The 21,292-nt window shown below is 43.8% G+C and overlaps 1 pseudogene; it reads right to left on the bottom strand.

Moving 5' to 3' along the window:
- Positions 1-16,434: 16,434 nt before the first annotated feature.
- LOC116081999 lies at positions 16,435-17,013 on the bottom strand (annotated as a pseudogene).
- Between the last annotated feature and the right edge of the window lie 4,279 nt (positions 17,014-21,292).

Consider the following 21,292-nt stretch of genomic DNA (forward strand, 5'->3'; position numbering starts at 1 on the left):
CAAACCATTCCAAAGCTGATCCCTAAAATGAATAAAAAGATACCTCTGATGCCTACGTATGTCATGATGTGGGGAGTAGAGCTGGGGAAGAGCTCATGCTGGGCCTGCTTGAATCTCTCTGGGATCACCTCCAGCACCTCCTCAAGGAAAAGCCTGTTCATGGGAAGTAAGGCAAACAACTTGCCTGATTCTGAAGACTCCCGTGAGTGCATTTGATTAAAAGAATGGTTGTTGTGAAAAACATTTTTTGTTTTAAAGATTTGTTTTACATATATATACATATATGTGTGTGTGTGTGTGTGTGTGTGTGTGTATAAATGTGTGTGTGTGTGGCTACGTATAGTGTATATGTTTATGACAGGCATGCAGTGCTGTAGAGGTCAAAAGAGACCATCAGGTCCCTGAAACTGGAGTTACACATGGTGGTAAGCTGCCATGTGTGTGCTGGGAATGGAATCCTCTAAAAGAGCAGCCAGTGCTCTTAATCACAGAGCAATCTCTCTTGCCCTGAAAACATTTTCTTTTAAGCGCATTCTTAAATGATATAGTTGGAAAGCCTCTCCCTTGGTCTAGTTTGTTCATGACCTTATATATTGGTACAGCAGATTCCTAGTCCTCAGAAGCCCCATCTTGAAGCTAAATGCTCTTTTTCTAAAACAGCATCTTTATTCAATCCTGAAGACTTCCTAAGCTGCTTCTGTGAAACTTTGAAAATGACCTACACCAAAGACTACTCACGTTTCAAATACCTTTAATCCTGTCCTTAACACTGGCTGTCATCATAGGATGTAGGTATTCCGGTCTCCCAGACAGACCTGAGCCCCTGAGAACATTTAATAAACAGGTGTTGATTGACACCTGCCACCCTCACTTTGGCTCAGCCATCTGCAAAGAGCTGAGGCTCTGGCTTTTCTGGCTCAGGTGTGAGCCTGCTGAGGAGTTCGGTCCACCCAATGAGTTACTGGCAAGTTAGTACCCAAAATGAAGTCAAGAATGCACTCAGAGAATAATTACTTATGGTTATTTTTTTAAACTTATCAATACAGAAGGCTGTCATTCAAAACATCATTGAGCTCAGTGTTTTATGTTTAGATTCACAAAGAAAAATCATTTCTAAAATAGTTTCAGAAAATAGCTGACAGCACAGAATTTTGTGTGTGTGTGTCTCTCTCTGTGTATGTGTGTCTCTCTGTGTGTATGGTTATCAATCAGTTAAGTCAAACTCTTCATGTGTTGCCTGTGTTGGCCACTGACTTCCAAGTCCTTCTGCCTCTTCTCTGGATGCTGGTTATAGTGTGTCCACCACACCCAGGTACTGAGTTCTATTCCATTGCCTAGATGCCGAGAGCAAAATCTTAGTAACTTTAAATTGCATGGACCTCCAGCAGCCTAGAAACTGGTTCTTAAAACAGACATCAGGAACTTCCCTCTACAGGGGGTTCTAAAGTTTTCATTTTCCCCCCAATGAGTGCAATATATCTTTAATGAAACCAGAACCGTGTCAACTTACTCAAGGAAGCATTGTCAAGGAAAACGGAGCCACAGAGGCAAAAAAAAATTGAAGGCAGGAGAGGCATGGGAGGAGTTGTTACAAATTCACCACACTTGTTTCTTGGCCGACTTCACACAGAACCAAACTACAGTCCCAAGACTGCTTTGCCACTATGTTTCACTGGTACTGACCTTTCACCTGTGGAACCTCAGGATGCAAGCACACTACTTAACAAGCAAATATGTGAAAAGGAAGTCTGCTGTCTTACCTTATTTCTGGGAGTTTCTGCTGTCTTACCTTATTTCTGGGAGTTTCTGCTGTCTTACCTTGTTTCTGGGAGTTTCTGCTGTCTTACCTTGTTTCCATTTGCTGGGAGTTCAACAGCACAGACTAAGTAACAAAGAAAGGGAGTTTATTGCAGTTCAGAGCTCTGGACCAAAATTAAGAACCTATACAGTGTTGTCTTCTTGCTGTCAAAGTCCAGGGGTAACAGAGGGCATCTCATAGCAAGAGATTGGAAGAAGGAAAAGAGACCCAGCCAATCTGGCTTTCCTGGTAGACCCAGTCTAGACACAACCTATTAATAATCTATTAATCTCTTGAATGGAGACATCTGTTCATTAACTCAAACCCCTCATCTTGCTTTACATCCTCCCTGGTTCCAGCTCTTAACACCTCATAGTGGAGATTAAATGTATGTTTTAGAGGAGCTAAAATCCAAGTTTTGAAGAATTCTTTCCCCATGGTTGTGAAACCAGATATGGGAATACAAATGACTTCTCTCACTTTTTCTGAGGTAGAGTCCTAGGATATAACCCAGTCTTGGCTCAACCTCACAATCGTCCTGGCTCAACTTCTGAGCTTCTGAGCACTGAGTTCGTAGAAATGCACCTCCCTGCCTGAACCCTTTCAGCTTTATACCAGATAATTGATGGCAGAAATTACTTTTCCCACTCGAGTCTTGGAATAAAGCAGTTCGGAGGTCCTAACACTCAGAAGAGACACCCTTCCAGCAGGGACCCTGATGTCAGGTATGTTCTGTTCAGTTAGGAGCTGAGACCTTTGCAGGGGCACCCTGACCTCATTGGATGCTTGACCCGAGGAGACAGGCCTTTATACTGATACGGGGAGTGGGGGGCACACTCATAAGGAACAATCTGCCTGCAACCCAGGAGGTTGATTGGGGTCACTTTTAGCATTTTCTGCCCTGAAACTTCTAGTACACTGATCTGAGGTAATAGAGTTAAAAAACAAAAAACAAAAAACAAATCAAGCACAGAGTCAGATCTCAGATGGGTGAACATACAGGTCATCGCACCAGGAAGTGGTAAAACACAACCCCAGCTGAAGGACAGAAAGTGGGGTTGAGGGGAGGGGTGTTCCTTACCCTTCCGCTGTGTGGAATCAAGTCTTTTCTGCCCTTGGACTGTGAACCATACTTGCCTGAGGTAAGAACTATTAATGCTCACCACACAGACTTGCTTCTTCTATAGAGTAAACCAGTATCCAGCACAAGTTAATTTTCTGAATATGTTGCATAATCAAGGGGGCAGAGTTTTTACATTCCTTTCTCTCTCTCTCTCTCTTTCTCTCTCTCTCTCTCTGTCTCTCGCTCTCTCTTTCTCAAGTGTTTGTGTGTGCAAGCATGAATTTGTGCACGTGTACATAGATGTATATGTGTGCATATGCATGTGAGTGCATTCTTGTATGTATGCATATGTACATGTGTATGTCTGCATGTGTCTCTATATTTGTGTACTTGTGCGTGTATGTATATGTGTACATGCATGTGTATACATGTATATGTTTGTGTGTGTGCAATCATGACTTTGTGCACATGTGCATAGATATATGTGTGTGTACATGCATGTATCTATGTGTGTATGTATATGTGTATGTTTGTATGTATGTGTTTGTGTATGTGTGTCCATGGTCTCATACATGCTGAGCAAACACTCTAGCTCTGAGCCACATCCTCTCCCCTCCCTGTCATTATTTTTAAAACAAGTTCAATTTTATTATATCAGCAATTTAAATAAAGAAAACTCCTTCCTTACTTTAACTTTTACAGAAAAGAGGCCTTGAAAATGTTCATGTCTTTGACTTTGACTATTCCTGAGACTATATAGAATATTATCTTAGCTTAGGGTTTCTATTGCTGCAATGAAACATCATGACCAAGATGCAAGTTGGGAACAAAAGGGTTTATTCAGCTTACACTTCCACATCACTATTCATCACCAAAGGAAGTCAGGATGAGAACTCAAGCAGGGCAGGAACCTGGAGGCAGGAGCTGATGCAGAGGCCATGGAGGGGTGCTGCTTACTGGCTTGCTTCCTATGGCTTGCTCGGCCTGCTTTCTTACAGAACCCAAGACCACCAACCCAGGAATAGCACCACTTAAACTGGGTTTCTAGATGTATCCTATGGAGGATCCTCTGGAGGTATTTCCTCAACTGAGGTCCCTTCCTCTCTAATCACTCTAGTTTATGTCAAGTTGACATACAACCAGCCATTACAGATATATAGAAATCTATAGGATCTATGGAAATTACAGAGATTAAAGATGGATACCTCAATATTGTATTTAGCTGATTAAAACTCAAAGCAAGTTTAGCATCAACCAACAGACAAATTTTATGGCAAAGTATGGGAATTTCATAAAGCAGAATGTTAGATACTAACAGAGTCTTGCAGGGCAATATTACTGACAAAAAGAAAGAGATTTGGGGAAAACACCAAATAAAACACAGTCTGAACCTAATTCCGAATAGAACTATTTATTTATATTTGTTTTCATGGATATTAACCTATACTGCTTTTACATTGAGGCTTTTGAATAACAGCTTTAAGTTCTGCTAACATGTGACTTTAATCTCAGACATGGTTCCCACTGAGCACCCTCAGAGGACTGCCTCTTGAGGATAAGAAAGAATAATTTTGATGTATTTATTTAGTTACTTATTTATTTATTCTTAGTGTTGGTTTTGAGTTTATGGGGTTTTATTGCTGATGTTTGGTGTGTTTTGGTTGGTTCTTTGTGTATTTGGTTTTTGGGCTGGGGACTGAACTCAGGTCCTCGGCTAGCTGAGCAAGCACCCACCTTCTAAGCTACATCCTAGGCAAAATCTAGCCATGTGTGAGTTTGGGCTTTTCGAAAAGTTTAAAGCAATGGGGAGAAGGCATTTTGAATAATTTGATCCTCCCAAGATCTGACAGTGAGATGGCATAAGGGACTACAACGGGGCTTATCCAGATTTCTCCACAGATTGGATTTCCTCTGGCTGCCCTGACTTAAAAGACAAAATACAGATTCTCAGAGCTTCTTTTCTTTGCATACTGAAAAGCTCTGAGGAAATTTCGAAGGAGGGTGCAGAGAACTGGTTTCTGCTTGCTGTCTTCGTTCTGCTTCTTAAATAAGTTCCTGTAGGAGCAACTTTGTGCAGAGGCAGTGGGATACAAAGAAATGAAGCAGTCAGAACTCACAAATGCCACAAACCACCAGGCTCTTTAGTACAGCAGGATGCTCTGTGCTTAAGGAAGGATAAGCCAGCATCCTGCATGAGATGACTATGGAGGGAGGGGGCAGGCAGACAAGCCAGACCCTCACCCCAAACTCTCAGACCCTGATCTGATTATGTTTTCTGGATTCTGTAGCAAACACGTCTTATATTGCACTGACTTCCAGTAATATCCACCACAACCTTCCCTTCCCCCTCCCTCCTTCCTTCCTCCCTCTCTCCCTCTCTCCTTCTCTCCCTTCCTATGTCTGCAGAACAAGTCTGATGTTGGATCATGCCACATTTCTGATGGTGTTGCCTAGTGAATGCTAGGTCCCATTGTTTCCCTGTGAAAAGTTTACAGGCCAGGAGTAATGGCACATGCCTTTAATCCCATCACTCAGGGAGGCAGATGCAACTGGATCTCTGTGAGTCCAGCCTCTGTGGTTCACATAGAGTTCCAGGACAGCCAGGGCTACAAAGAGAGGTACTGTCTCATAAGAAAAGGGGGAGGAAACATCACAATGCTCATGAATTTTCCCTTAAAGAGAGGTTTAAGTGTGGGTTTTTTTTTTTTTTTGTTTATTTTGTTTTGAGGATTTGTAGGAACCATTATTAAACAATCAAGATAATTAGTAAATAAAGAAACTAATTTTAAATTGCTTAATACTGTGTTCATGTTAAACACTAAGTATTTGCTATCAGCTAAAAATGAATCCATTAACACTGTATTTTTAAGACAGGCATGGTGGCACACACCCTTAATCCTTGCACTTGGGAGACAGAAGTCAATGAAATGAATCTCTATGAGTTTGAGGCCAACCTTGTCTACACTGTGAGTTCCAGGACAGCCAGTGCTATATAGTGAGATCCTGTCTCAAAACAAGCACACAAACAAACAAGCAGACTATTTTATAAAACTATGAATTCCATTGTTCTCTTTTTCCTTACTCTCGACTGACTCCAATCCATGACCTGGAATGAAACTATCAAAATCTTCTAGAAGTCACTAGTAAGACCCCAGAAAGTCTTCCATTAACTTCCCAGGGATTCTCATGGTCCTCCAAACAAAGCACAAGGTCTACTACATGACTGCTCCCAAACGATCTGGCCTCTTGTCCACCTCCTCAGCTACAATCTACGCCTTTGACCCCTCAGATCCTGCAACACTCAGGGGCTTATCCAAATGCACTAGCAACTCCTGCTTCAACTTTAACAGCCTCAGAAACAGCCAGTGCTAGGTCTAATGAGATGGCTCTATAGTTAAGACCACTGAGTATTCTGGCAAGGACCCAGGTTCAATTCCCACCAACAAGGTGGCTCACAACCATTTGTAATGTCAGTCTCAGGAGATCTGATGCCCTCTTCTGGCCTTTGCCTGTACCTCACACACACAGTACATAGATATTCTTAAGGCAAAAAAAAAAAAAACACTCTTACACATAAAAATAAATTTACAAAGAAAACAATTTCAGTGTTTATCACATGTTTATAACTGCTTCTCTGTTCCCAGGCATATGGGTTTCCCAGAGTATGAGCTTTCCATATTCTGTCTCTCCCATCCCCCACCACACCACACACACACACACACACACACACACACACACACACACACACACACACACACTATTGGTATACTTAGAAGTGAAGCGCTACAGGGTTCATAGTTGAAGCCACATGGGTCCTAGAGTCACCCTGTGCAATAGAGTTATGCAGGAAACCGGTCTTGTCTAGCTTGGACTTGATCTGTCCTCCCTGAGACCTGGAGGAGCTTGCTTACCATGGCGGCATGTTCTCCAGTGACCCAAGGTCTACACCAGTGTACCACAACCATCGTTCGCTTTGCTGACATTTCCTCACTGAATTCCTGTGCAGATATCTCTAGGTTTCCTTTCTTTCACAGACGGTTTTATACATCACTGAATTCACTCAGCATAGTCCATTAAAATGTCTCAGCTATGGCACTTTATCCTATCCTACACCCCCAGTGCTAGCATGGCTAGTCAAACACGTGCTAAGTCAGTATTTGAGACTGCATAAGCAAAACAGGGACTGAGATGTAGCCATTGTAGTTGCCAATATGATTTTCTTATTTGTATTTCTTTCATTATTTAGTGTTAGGTATTTGAGTATTTTGCTTATATCCATGTCTGTGCATTATATGTCTGCCTGGTGTCCCCAGAGGCCAGGAGAGGACATTGAGCCCCAAGGAACTGGAATACAGACAGTTGTGGGCCACCATGTAGGCACTGAGAATCAAGACCCAGGTCCTCTGGAAGAACAGCCAGTGCTCTTAACTGCTGGGCCATCTCTCCAGCCTGATTGTCCTTTTTAAGAGAAGAGACTTCCTTTAAGGGAAACTTGAGAAACTCCATATGCAAATGAACCAGTAGATAAACCATACATAAAAATACCAGTCACAGCGGAACAATCCATCATCTACAAAAAAAAAAAAAAAGTTAAAAATTATGTCAATCAACTTAAACAGGAAGTCAGATCACGATCTCTAGCAATCAGCTGAAGCCTGACAACCTTATCATAATTGGTCCCAAATATCTAGACTTAAATAGCAACTCACAGTTTCTCTATTTTTTGTTCCCAATTCTGACTGAGAACCCAAAAGAGCCAAGTGTACCCCAGATCCCTCATACAGGATGCCAGCTAATACACCTCCCCCTCTGCCAGCAGGAGCCTCTGATGGGACCTCTCCAGAAGCAAGCCTGTTCTTTCTATTTATTGCTTTTCTATTTCTCTGTCTGCCTTTCTGTCTCTGCCAAAATGCAAGTGATAGTGGCCAACTCCCTTGTGGAAAGATGTGAACAAAGAGGAGCAGATGCAGTCTGGTAGCTTCTGGATGACAGAAGCAGCTCTACCCGGGAAGTTGTTCAGGATGTAAACTCTCACACTCTAATCCAGAGATGCGGATACAGAAGTCCTAGGGCTTCTGTCCAAACACCTGTGCGACAACAGTGCAACAATATTGCAACCAGGTCTGCAGTTACTTTGTGTCCCACAGCCATTTTTATCTCTGGGGATGGATTTGTAAATGGAACTGGACCATCCTTTCCCTACGGACTGTCCTTTCCCTACAAGTAGGTTCTTCCAATCTGTTATTCCCCCAGTTACTGCTACCGAGTGCCAGACGAGTCCCAGCTGAACAGTAGGGAAGACACGTGCCCTCCTCTGGGATCCATGCCTTTTGCATAACACAACAGCCCTCTCTGAAACACACTGCTCTCCTCCCTTCTCTGGGCCACCTGGTGTTATGATCTGTTAGAAGACAAACACCAGTTTTGGCTGTACCTAGTAACTAACTGTTCCTAAGAAACAGCCAAATTATCCCTATGACACAGCTTCATTACCGAAGCCTGCTCTGCATTTTTTAGAGATCTCCAAGCAGTGGTTTAATATGTGGAACATTCATGTCTCCACCGGGAATCTTATTCTATAGAAACCAGAGAATCCAAACACAGAGTCATGATAGAAGTTTCTTGTGCTTCCTGACTTTCCTTGGACTCAAATGTGTATAATTTCCAGCACTTTGGTTGAAATTTGCTGTATAAGCCAGGCATGGTAGTAGTACAAGTCTTTAGTCCCAGCACTTGGAAGGCAGAGGTAATGAGATAGATATCTTCTGGTTTGAGGCCGGTCTGGTCTACATATTGAGTTCTAGGACAGCCAGAGCTACATAGTAAGGCCCTGTCTCAAAAAGGGAAAGAAAGAAAGAAAGAAAGAAAGAAAGAAAGAAAGAAAGAAAGAAAGAAAGAAAGAAAGAAAGGAAGGAAGGAAGAAAGGAAGAAAGAAAGAAAGGAAGAAAGGAAGAAAGGAAAAAAGAGAGGGAAAAAGAAAGAAAGGAAGGAAGGAAGGAAGGGAGAGAGAGAAGGAAAGAAAGAGTGACAGAAAATTTTGCTGTATAAAAGAACTCAGCAGTCTGAAACACAGTAGGCTAGGAGATGGGGTAGCACTTTTGTGGGGGAACACTTAACCTTCACACTAAAACTCCACTGTTTAAAAGATCCACTAAATACATTTCTTCTTCCAGAAGCATCTCAGTAGTTTTAAGTTAACTTTTAAAGATGAAAAATTAACTTTTTTAAAGATGAAAAATTAGGTACAGATACAAGAGAAATAAAAGACACACGAAAATATAAAACTTTGAACCCTGAGTAATATTGTGAGCATCCTCGTAAGCTTCAGGAAGGTTAAGGTAAAAATAAATGAAAGGCAAAAGCAAATGTGGTGGCATCACTGAGATATTGCGGTAACATTGCCATTTGTGGTAACATCACCATCAGCAGTGTTAGCTGTGTGGGATTTGGCAAACACCATCAACAGTGTTAGCTGTGTGGGATATGGCAAAGGTGCTGTAACAGGAAAAACAAGATCAGGTATTTTTTTCTCGAGCCTGGTTGAAAGAATTTTTAAATTGACTGTATAAAAGATTCTTTAAGCATCTCACCCTTTATGTATGATGCCATAAAAATTGTTCAGATGGTGATCACATTTAGGAAATGTTCTTTATGTGAGTTTACGGCTTTAAAGCTCCAGTACTCTGGCTTGAGGTTATGTGGCTTTTAACGATGGGGCTTCTCCAGAAAAATCCGACAGCATCTCACCAAATGGTGCTGAGCAAACTGGACAGCTGCGAGTAGAAGAATGCAAAAAGATCCATATTTACCACATTGCCTAAAACTCGACTGCAAATGGATCAAAGATCTCAACATAAAACCAGACACTCTGAACCTGATGAAAGAGAAAGTGGTTGTCTTAGTCAGGGTTTCTATTCCTGCACAAAACATCATGACCAAGAAGCAAGTTGGGGAGGAAAGGGTTTATTTAGCTTACTTCCACATTGCTGTTGATCACCAGAGGAAGTCAGGACTGGAGCTCAAGCAGGTCAGGAAGCAGGAGCTGATGCAGAGGCCATGGAGGGATGTTCCTTACTGGTTTACTTCCCCTCGCTTGCTCAGCTTGCTCTCTTATAGAACCCAAGACTTCCAGCCCAGGGTTGGCACCATGCACAAGGAGCCCTACCCCCTTGATCACTAACTGAGAAAATGCCCCACAGCTGGATCTCATGGAGGCATTTCCCCAACTGAAGCTCCCTTCTCTGTGATAACTCCAGCCTGTGTCAAGTTGGCACACAAAATCAGCCAGTACAGTGGGGAATACTCTTGGGCTCACTGGCAAAGGGGAAGACTTTCTGAACAGAACCCTGCGAACACAGGCGCTAAGATCAACATTAATAAGTGGGCCCTTATGAAACTGAGAATCTTCTGCAAGGCAAAGGACAATGTCATCCAGACAAAGTGACAGCCTACAGAATAGGAAAAGATTTTTGCCAACTCCACATCTATAGAAGGAATTTAAAAAAAAAATAGATATCAAGGAAAAAGAAATAACTCAAATTTTAAAAATGAGGTACAGATCTAAACAGAGAATTCGAAAGAGAAAATTCATTGGCTGAGAAACTTAAATGTGCCCTTCCCCCAGCCTGGCACAGGTTGATTCAGACCTTGCTTTGCCTCAGCTTGCTAGAGTGGAGACTTCAGACCTAGCCACGTGCGCAGCTTCCAACAAGGAGCCACCACCTGCTGAGCTCCTGAGCCTGTCTGCCTGACTAGTTCCTGTCGAGTAACAAGATGCTGGTGAGGTGACAACATTCCGACACAGTGGAGCATGGGTTCCCCCACACACACACCCCCCCTTCTAAACTCAGACTCCTAAGTAAACATTGGGCCTTGATAAGAAATTTGTCTTGCTCTCATTCTTCTCGCGTTGTCCTACTCCCATTCAGCCCCATCTTTCCTTTCGGGAACCCAAGTAACCGGTGACTGCTGGCAGCTACACTTAAAGAAATGTTCTGCATCCTTAGTCACCAGGGAAATACAAATATCAAAATACTTTGAGATTTCGTTTACACCTGTCAGAATAGTGAAGATCCATAAAACAAGAGACAGCTGGTGCCCGTGAACTTGATGGTTTGTCTATTCTTGGCTTAGGGAGTGGCACTATTAGAAAGTGTGGCCCTGTTAGAGTGGGTGTGGCCTTGTTGGAGTAGGTATGTCACTGTCGACATGGGCTTTGAGACCCTCCTCCTAGCTGCTGGACAGCAGTCTTCTAGCAGCCTTCCGATGAAGATGTAGACCTCTCAGCTCCTCCTGTACTATTCCTGCCTGGATGCTGCCATGCTCCCACCTTGATGATAATGAACTAAACCTCTGAACCTGTAAGACAGCTCCAATGAAATGTTGTCCTTATAAGAATTGCCTTGGTCTTGTTATCTCTTCACAGTAGTAAAACCCTAACTAAGACAGTGAGGATGTGGAGCAATGGGAATGCTGCTCCTTTGCTGGTGGGTGTACAAACTTATGCAGCCACTATGGAAATCAGTATAGTAGTTCCTCAGAAAGATGGGAATAGATTTACCTCAAGATTCGACTATACTCTTCTTGGACATATATCCAAAGGCCACTTCATCCTACCATAAAGACACTTGCTCAGCTATGCTCACTGTTGCTTTATTCATAATACCCAGAAGTTGGAAACAACTTAGATGTCCCTCAACCAATAATGGATAGAGAAAATGTGGTACACTTACACAATGGAGCGTTACTTAATCATTCAAATAAATTATGAAATTTGCAGATGAATGAATGGAACTAGAAAAAATCATTCAGACAAAGAAAGACAGATATGGTCTGTATTAGTTTATATGTGTATATTAGCTGTTAAGTCAATGGTAACCAAGGTCCAATCCATAGAATCACAGAGGTTAGGTATAGATTAAGAGACTTGGTGGGGGTCTGAAGCAGATGGATCTCCTTATGAACAGGACATAGAATGAATAGTTATAGATGGGGTGGGAGCTGGAATGAGAGGAACAAATGGAGAGAGAAAAGAAGAGGGGAGACCAAGCAGGGGATACAGGGAGAGACAGCTAAAATTAAGAACCATTTCAGGGATGCAGGGTCAGAGGAGCTAGCAACAGGGGGCTAGCCTGGAGCAAGAGTGAGGTAAAGCCATGTCCAAACTCATCCTGAGACAGCAGGAGTAAGAGTCCTCCCTCCCTGCCCTGGGCCTTCATGTCCTGGTGCACATAGAACACTATCCTTAGAACCTTGGCCCTGGCCAATGATGTACACTCACCCCATAGGCCCCCAAAGGTTTAAATAGCCTTTGTTCCCCTCACCCCGTTAAAGGAGCTCCTCAGTAAAGCTGCCACCTCAGGAGAGTCTGCTCTTGTCTCACTCACATAGAGCTGACATCTCCATCACCCAGCGTTCCCACCTTCTCTCTGCTCAGACACCAGTCTGATCTACCGTGATCATGCCGATCATGCCATTAAGGGAGCAGGAAAGTTGTATAGAACTTGGGGATGGAGTTGTATAGAAACCTAACAACACAGCGGTTTCTTGAAACATATACATAAATGAAAGCTATCTAACTGAAATCTCGAAATAATGGGAGTCAGCCCCTACTGGCCATCTCTTGTCACCAAATGAAGCTTCTAGGACCAAGATTGGGCTACATCTGAGTTGCTGGCTAAAGGGGTCCTATGGAAACCCCCAAACAACCCAGGCTGTTGCCAAGGCTATAGGTCGCTCTCCCCAAACTGACCGAAAGACTCTGTTGATGAAGATAACACCCATGCAACTCACCGAGCATAGAGACATCAAGCTGGTGACCACATAGAACTTTCACCTCTACATGTTAGTGTCTCGGGGGTACAGGGAGGTGTTCTTCCTTCCTTCTTCTGATATGAGCTACCAAAGGAGAAACATAAGCACCACCCAGCCGCAAAACCTTTGGTCTACAGTGATGTTCTTCCTGCAAGATATGCTACTGCAATGGTAACACAAAGTCTGTGGGAGTGAACAACCAGTGTATGGTTCCACTGAAGGCCTGCTCTACAAGATGGAACCCAGGTCTGACACTGCTTAGGTGACCAAGAACCGCAGACTAAAGAGCCCAAGAAAGTAGGATAAAACCAAATACTACTGTTGTAAAACAAACAAACAAAACAAAAAACAAAAACAAACAAAAAGACCAAAAAACAAAACAAAACAAAACAAGCAAACAAACAAAAGCAATAAAATGACTCCTGATGACATTCTGCCATACTCATAGATTAGCGCCTTGCTCAGCCATCATCAGAGAAGTTTCTTCCTTCCGCACATGGAAACAAAGACCCACAGTCAGACCTTATGCTGAGAGTGAGAGACCTTGAAACACTCAGTCCTAAACTAGATGTCTCCATCATATCCCTCCCCTCAAGGCTCAGGAAAAGCCATAGAACGGTGTACTCTGTGTATACATCATGGCTTCAAGTTTAGGTTTGTTTTTTTTTTTACAGGATTTCTGAGTATGTAAATGAGTAAGTCTCTGTGCCTTGTGCCTGTTCCTGGGATCTTTTCGTGTTTTTTGTTTTGTTTTGTTTTGTTTTGTCTTTGTCCAATTCCAATGTGTTGGGTTTTTTAATCTAACTATATTATACTATTATATTTTATTATTATCCTTTAGATGCTTGTTTGTTTCCTAATGAGTGACAGAAGGGGATGGATCCAAAGGAGAGGGAAAGAAGAGAAGAGCTGGGAGGATTAGAGGAAGGTGAAACCATAATCAGGATATATTGTGTAAGAAAACACACACACACACACATACACATATATATACACATACACATATGTATTTACTAAAAGAGGGGGAGAGATGGTGCTTCTCCTCAGAGTTAGGGTACCAGCGACCAGAGACCCACTCACTTTATGGTGACTTCCCTTGTGGTCCCTTCATGTCTATAGACCCAGGAAGCATTTCTGGGGGAGGGGGGAAACGGGGAGGAAGTTCTAGTAGCCTTTGGCCACGAGGCCAGTTAGCAGGACTGAACACTTTGAGGAGTGTGAATCCAGTTGGATCCTTGTGGTCCTTTCAGAGGTCCAGAGCTCCTGATACCAAATGTGAGAGGAGACAGATTTTTGGCAGGAGATGTAGTAGAGAGAGGCTGCATACTTGGCGCACCTGAGTTTCTCAGTGAGTGACTAACGAGCAGCCATCAGGGCCTGAGCTCGCAGCGGCCCTGCGGCTACCTAGTTCAGACATAAGCTGACAACCACCTTGCTTGGCACCCCTATGATTTCTGACAGGTGAAGATCTATGTGCTTAGGTAACCGGGGAGGTCAGTGGGTGACAAAAGGTGACAGAAAAGTGCTGTAGGGAAAACACTAGGGACCGGGGATGGGGTGGGGGTCATGGATTCGACCAGAGTGTCCTCATAGCTCTTCAAGCCACTTTCCAACTCAATGCACAGGTAACAGCCAAGCAAATTGGCCATAAATGATTAACTTCTAGAACAGAGATCATCTACAAATATGGGCAAGAGTGACTGGGAAAGGCCAAGGCCAGCTCCAGCAACAACACAGATGTTAACAGACCAGCCTTCTTGCCTGCCAGAGTCTCGGGGACTGGTAGGGAATCACACCCTTCCCCTCGAGGATAGGAATCACCTGAGTTGGGGCTGTAGACTTCAAAGGCTGATTGCACCCCAGCTTTGAAAATGTGGCAGATTTATTGATTCCAGGTTGCTCAGCTGGTCCTCAGCCACCAGAAGGATTCAAAGTAGATCTTAATTGGAAGGGCTGATTGAGATACAGAATGCAGACGCACAGCACATTAACCCCAGGCCCCGCTTCCAAGCAGCTTTGTATCACAAGGATATTTTCAAATCCCAGAACAGCCCCATTCCCTGGGGAGTTCTTGTTTCACCAGACAAAGCCTAGCCAGGACCTCAACAAATAAAATGCAAATGAGAATGGGGAAAATTAATTAGAAACAAAGATCAGAATTTCTTTTCATTAACTCTTAAACACACACACACACAGAGACTTCGAACTAGCCTTGAAGCATGCTAATTTGCTCAAATTGAAATGCAATTCACCACGTGGTTTCTTTCCAGTGACCTTGCAACCCTAAAATTAATGAACTGGTGAGCCCAGAGATGGTGGCTTAAAGGGCACTTTCCCCTCCAAAGTGGAAGGTCAGGGTAACATTCAAAAGCATGTGCCTGATCCAGAGTTGCAAAATATTCTTCCCTTAGGATATAGGAAGCAAGCACACACTGAACAAGGACTACCTTGCATGGTTGCTGATCTCTTTGGGACAGGCATTAAGTATACGATTCCGGAAATATGTAGAATAATTATTATAGTTTTATTTTACAGTGTGTCCATATGGACACAAACTCAGAGTCCCGTGGGAGTTTCCTCCCCACGCCTCACAGTCAGGGTCTCTTGTAGTCCACTAACTACAAACGCGTGGCCTGCAACTCCTGCCCCTCTTCCTGTGTGCTCTGTTTTCATCCCCAGCATCACAGAAAGCCACATGGTGGTACCACCATGCAATCCCACAGCTGGTCCACAGCTGCAATCCCCGTGAGCAATGAGTGTAGTCCTTTTGAAAATCCATTGAACGCTACCTGGATGAGATGGAGCGTAACTGGAATCCCAGACACTCTGGGAGCTGAGCAGGGGCCTCACAGGTTCACGGCCAAGTTAGGGAGATTCAGCCTCAAGATAAAATAAGGACTCTGCTATGCAGCTCAGTGCATAGAACTTGCCCAGTAACAACAAACCATTGCATTTATACTTGTATAAAGCTTTTCTCTCTATTTTTCTTTGGCCATCCTGGGGATAGAGATTCCACACAAGTTCTCTACCACTGCACACACCCAGTCCTATGTGCAAATTGTCCTGGAGAGTTTTGTGCTAACTTAACCCAGGCGAAAGTCTTCTGAGAGGAGGGAACTTCAATTAAGAAAAAGCTGTCATAAGATTGGGTTACAGGGCACTTTCTTAGTGATTGAAGGGGGAAGGTCCCGCCTATGTGGGTTTTGCCGTCCCTGGGCCAATGGTTCGTTCTGGTTCTATAAGAGAGCATGTTGAGCAAGCCCGTAAGCAGCACCCCTCCATGGCCTCTGCATCAGCTCCTGCCTCCAGGTTCCAGTCCTGCTTGAGTTCCTGTCCTGACTTCCTCCAATGATGAACTGTGATCTGGAAGTGTGAGGCAAATAGACCCTCTCCTCCACAAGTTGGTTTGATCATGGTGTTTTGTTGGAGCAAACATTTTTTTTTTTTAAATGATTACTTTTTTAGGAGTACGTTACCTGCATGTGTGTATGAACAACATGACCTTGTGCTTGCTGAGGCAAGTAGAGGACATCACATCCCATGGAACTAGAGTTACAGATGGCTGTGAGCCACCATGTAGATGACAGGAACTAGACTTGGGTCCTATGGAAGAGCAGTCAGTGCTCTTAACCATTGAGCCATTTCTCCCACCCCTGCAAATATTTCTTTTCTTTTCTTTTTTTTAAGGGCTTGTTTTATTTTAATGACTGAATCATGTGAGGCTACAGCCAGGCCACTATGTACAGACAGGAGGGAAGCTTTATTTCTTGGTCTCTTCCTCCTTGGACAGAATCTTGATGATCTCTTCCTTCTTGGCCTGGAGGCACTCCTCCCAGCCCTTTTGTGCTTTCTTGATCTTAAGCCCGCGTGCCTCAGCCGGGTCAGCAGTAGCTTCTTGTGGGCCTTGTCTGCCTTCAGTTTGTAGATATGCTCCATGAGAATCTGCTTGTTTTTGAACACATTCCCTTTGACCTTCAGGTACAGGCTGTGGTACATATGGTGGTCAAACTTCTTAGATTCCCTGTATCTCCTGAGAAGCCGGCGCAAGATCCTCGTCCTTCTCATCCAGGTCACCTTCTCGGGCATCCGAGCATTGGCGGTACCCCTCCTCTTCCCTATGCCCATATGCCTGCCCTTCCGTCGGACCAAAGTGTTTTTCTGGCAGCGAGCCCGGGAATGGACAGTCACAGGCTTCAGGATGACCAGGTCAGCTTTGATCAGCTTCCTGATCTGCTGACGGGAGTTGGCATTGGTCTCATTGGGGTCCAACCAGACCTTCTTTTTAACCACAGCAGAGGACACTAGAGGCAAGCCTCTTCTGTAGCCTGAGCATATTCATGGCTCACAAATATTTCTTTTCTTTTTTGTTCTTTTTTTCTTTTTTTCTTTTTTCTTTTTGGTTTTTCAAGACAGGGTTTCTCTGTGTAGCCCTGGCTGTCCTGGAGCTCACTCTGTAGACCAGGCTGGCCTTGAACTCAAAAATCTGCCTGCCTCTGCCTCCCAAGTGCTGGGATTAAAGGCGGGCACCACCATGCCCAGCTCGCAAATATTTCTTTAGATAGACTCTTACGTGCAGAATTCCCCGGTCTAAAGAACTAACTTGTGGTAACCAATTTTTCTCAGGATTGGCAAGTTGTGCTCTGATTACCACAATTTAATCTGAGCTGGTCTACAGAGGTTAGGACAGCTACTGGAAGCCCCACAAACAGGCATTCACCACAGAGAGGAAGCTCATAACAAATCAGTACCAACAGAGTTAGATCTTAAAAATAAGAGTTGATGGGCTGGGGAGATGGTTTGGTGGGTGAAGGATTTGCTATAAAAACATGAGAACTTGAGTTTGGATCTAGCGCCCACATAAAAGCTGGGTCTAGCATCCATACTTGTAATGCCAACACTGAGGAAGTAGAGACAGGAGGACCTGTGGGGACTTACTGGCCACCAGTGTAGCCAAAATGCTATCTCTGAGTTTAGCAAGAGTCCCTGTCTCAGAGATAAAGCTGTGAGCAACTGAGAACTACATCTTGATGAACACAACCTGTGTGTGGGAGAGCACACTTGCACCCATGTACACCACACACACACACACACACACACACACACATACACACACAAACACACATGCATGCATGGACACACACGCATGCATCCATAAACACACGTAATTTTACTGTAGATTTAAGCATAGGCATTAATACTAAGAAAGATGTTGTGGGTGTAGTGAAACCTGCCTCAAATCCCAGGACTAGGGAGAAAGAGGTAAGAGGAGTAGGCACTCAAGGTCATCCTTAGTTACAGAGCAAGTCTAAGGTTAGCCTGGGCTACATGAGACCACATCTCAAAAAAGGAGAGAAAGAGGAGGAGGAAGAAGAGGAGGAGGAGGAGGAGGAGGAGGAGGAGGAGGAGGAGGAGGAAGAGGAAAAGGAGGAGGAGGAAGAGGAGGAGGAAAAGGAGGAGGAGGAAGAGGAGGAGGAAAAGGAGGAAGAGGAAGAGGAGAGGAGAAGAGAGGAGAAGAGAGGAAAGGAGAGGAAAGGAGAGGAGAGGAGAGAAGTACTATGGCCTAGCCAGTAAAGGCACTTGCTGCCAAGACAAATCACATGAGTTCAATTCCAGGACGCACAGGGTGGAGGAAGAAAGCTGGTCTCCACTTGTCCTCTGATTGCCACATGCTTGTCCTGGCATGCACACACCTGAACTCATAGACATCATACATGAACATACATACACCACGTGCACACTTGCAGTAAGTTTAAACATTTTTTTAGAGAAGAAGAGTATGTGTGTACACTTCTCAAGTGAAAGCCAAGTTTGTCTTTACAATAGCTCTGTATATGATTTGTGGCAGCTTCTGAAGTCAGATCTAAGGATATGGGGTGGGGTGGCAAATGAAATCATGGGGCATACCCATAGATCACAAGAGAGTTAAGACATACTTTTACTGTAATCAAATAATTTAGCTTTGTTTGTGAGATTCCCAGAAAAATTGCAGGGTTTCAGCTGAGAATGGACTAAGGCCTTCCTTGAAGGTCACACTTAGGACAAGCACAGTTCATGCCTATTTTCACATTCTTGTGTGAATGATCCCCACATGAAAGGCACACTGTTTCTATACAGGCAATCTTCACAGCAAGAAAGGCATGATGACTCAAAATAGCAACCCAGGCAAAGGCACAGAGGTAGGGGAGATGCTAAGGAAATAACGGTAAGAGGCTGGGGCTATGAGCTGGTTTATTTTCAGCATCTTTAAAAAAGATATTTTTTTTTTACTCACATATATGTATGTGTGCATGCCTGTGTCTGTGTGTATACCGTGTGTGTGGGTGCCTGTACAGGCCAGCAGAAGGTGTCAGACTTCCTGTAGGTAGAGTTCTAGGTGGTTATGAGGTGCTCAACAGGAACTAGGAACCCACTCTTAACCATTGAGCCATTTCTCCAGTCCTTGCTTCAGAATCTTTACAGGCCAGGCTAAGGGGTTTGACCATTGCCCTACAGGAAATAGGAAGTCGCTGACATTGGATACATGCAGGAGAGGAATGTGCCCATCATAACACTCTTGGATAATGGTATCTCTTAAGAGAAAAGAGCTAGAGTGAAGGTTGATGGGAAATACCAGTGTGTGAAATAACTAAGTCAAGCATGGACAGAGCAAGGCAGGGAAATGAATCGAGATAGTATTTGCAGCACCCAGTGCTCAGATGGTCATGTAGGACTGAGGCAGGATAGACAGACAGCACAATTCAAGGGACATGAGGAAAAAGGAACTTCACTCAGGAGTTTTATTGAAGTCAGCCTTAGTTAGGGTTTTACTGCTATAGACAGACACCATGGCCAAGGTAACTCTTATAAGGACAACATTTAATTGGGGCTGGCTTACAGGTTCAGAGGTTCAATCTATTATCATCAAGGCGGGAGCATGGCAGCATCCAGGCAGGGATGGTGCAGGAGGAGCTGAGAGTTCTACATCTTCATCTGAAGGCTGCTAGTAGAAGACTGGATTCCAGGCAGCTAGGATGAGGGTCTTAAAGCCCACACCCACAGTGACACACCTACTCCAACAAGGCCACACCTTCTAATAGTGCCACCTGGGCTGAGCATATACAAACCATCACCAAGTCCCTAAGAGTCAAGGCTTCTAACCTTACGTTCCAAGTGCCAACATTATACACATGGATTGCTACACTCAGCTTCTAAAAGGGTTCTAAAGATCTAGACTCAGGTCCTCCCACTTGGCTAGCAAGAACATCACCCACTGAAGCATGTTTACACACACATAGATACACACATACATACGTGCAAATAAAAATAAATCCTTTTTAAAGGGGCCAAAATGCATCGCCAAATGTCTGGATTAGTAAATGGTCAGCGCTGAGCTCCTGGCTGTTTTTGCTGATTGTAAGCACTCCATGAAACAAACAAACAAACAAACAAACAAACAAAAACCAATGGCATGTCCCAGAAGCTAACATTCAGCAAGTGCTGTGGACCTTACTAAATTTCCTGTTGCAACAATCAGAATCAGAAGGTAGGAGTGCCAACCAATCCAGACTCTAAAGTCACAGGAGTTGCAACTTGGGAAATGGGCTCTAGTAGCTCTGTACTCCATGAAAGGCGAAAGTGGGCATCAGTATCAAGTCAAAGGTTAGAGGTGACCAGGATTCACATTCCAGGGAACAGGAGCAGGAAGCATTGTACATAAGGCCAGTTCCCTAAAAGTCTCCCAGCTTAGGTTTTAAACGTTCTTGCAATTTTGCTTTCGCTGTGATTTTCCTTTTATTGTCATGGCAGGCAGCCACACTGACAGCGCGCATACTGTGAAACTGGCTAACACTGCAGATTCTTCTGGTGGGGGGTGGGGATGTTGCTGTTGCTCCATTTTAAACTGTACAGATTAGTGCCTTTAGTATATTACTACGCTACACAGTTCTGGTCATCGTCAAACCTTAGACCATCTCCTCACTCTGGAAACCTGAGGTCTTGGCAGTCCTCCCCCCTCCCAAACCCACCCCCCCAGCCACTGGCAATGGTTCTTGTCTTTTATCTGTTCAGTTTTAATATTTATTATGGCGTGTGTAAACATGCATGATATGGGGGCAGGCACAAATGACATGCCATGCACACAGTCAGAGCATGACTCTGCAAAGTCTCTCTTCCCCTCCATGTTTCCACAGGTTACAGGAATCCATGCAGCCTAGGCCCCTCGGCCTGCAAGGAGTCTCCACTGGCTGAGCCATCTTACAGACACACTTCTTGGGTCCTGAGAGTGGGATGTCAAGCAACGTAGAGCACACCACTACTAGGAGAGGCACATCTGTTTCCATAACAAATTACTTATCTCATTCTCCTCTCTAAATATTTTTATTCTTCAAAGTCCTTGAGGTTGCCTAAAATCCATGAGTTTGCATCACAAGATATATGTATGCTTACAAAAAACCCAGCTCTTTTGGTTCTTGCTTAATTCAGTTTATCTGCCATGAGAAGAGGTGAAAAATACCATGAACTACTAAGGTAGAAAACTAAGGAATCTTGTTAAAAGCTAGATGAGATGGCTTTCTACTGAATTAGTGTGTGGGATTTGCTTTTTGCATGACACAATAGGCTCTTGTCTAATTTTAGATTCG

The sequence above is a fragment of the Mastomys coucha genome, unplaced genomic scaffold (genome assembly GCF_008632895.1).
Source record: "Mastomys coucha isolate ucsf_1 unplaced genomic scaffold, UCSF_Mcou_1 pScaffold7, whole genome shotgun sequence".
NCBI lineage: Eukaryota > Metazoa > Chordata > Mammalia > Rodentia > Muridae > Mastomys > Mastomys coucha.